Source organism: Cyprinodon variegatus, unplaced genomic scaffold (genome assembly GCF_000732505.1).
Source record: "Cyprinodon variegatus isolate N-32 unplaced genomic scaffold, C_variegatus-1.0 Scaffold656, whole genome shotgun sequence".
NCBI classification, from domain to species: domain Eukaryota; kingdom Metazoa; phylum Chordata; class Actinopteri; order Cyprinodontiformes; family Cyprinodontidae; genus Cyprinodon; species Cyprinodon variegatus.
This window is the reverse complement of record NW_015151109.1, coordinates 413,474-414,131: the sequence shown is the minus strand read 5'-3', so window position 1 is coordinate 414,131 and position 658 is coordinate 413,474.

Genomic DNA, 658 nt, shown 5'->3' with positions numbered 1-658 from the left:
AAAACCCTGAAAAACTTTTCACAGTGAATGACAACATGAACTCCTTCAGATTCAGTGTCTTTGTTTCCAAGGGAGCAAAGTAACAGCAGCACATAGAAAGCATTTTAATTGTTTTATTTTCCAGCTTCAGCTTCTTTTGACAACAGTCAGAGGAGGAAGGCTTCAAACAGCAGTGGACATCTTGTAGACCAACCAATGAAACGTGGTGAGAGTCTGTCCTCTACTGGCATTAAGATTTAATGTTCTGTTTTATTGGCTGTTTTGCAAAATGCTTTGGAAGAGCTCCTTTATTTATTTTAAGAAACAGCTTTAATGATGGTGATTAAATCTGCCTTAAAGTCGTAGTCACATTTTTTATTTAATGTTGAATAGCTAAAAGAAAACTTTAAAGGAGTGGCAATGTTCTGTTGGATGAGCATACCTGGTCAGACAGAATATCCATAGTCAATACACGTTGCTCCCTTTAGTATTATGTGATACAAATATGTATCATATTTAATGCATGAGTTTTTGAGACCTCTGCAACATCAGTGTGAAGGTTTTGTTCTTGAAACCCTGACTTACACAATCAGACACATGCAGTGAACATAAATTATAAAATATTACACAGAAATACCTGTATAAAAATCGACCCAAATAAATGATTGAATCAGAATCA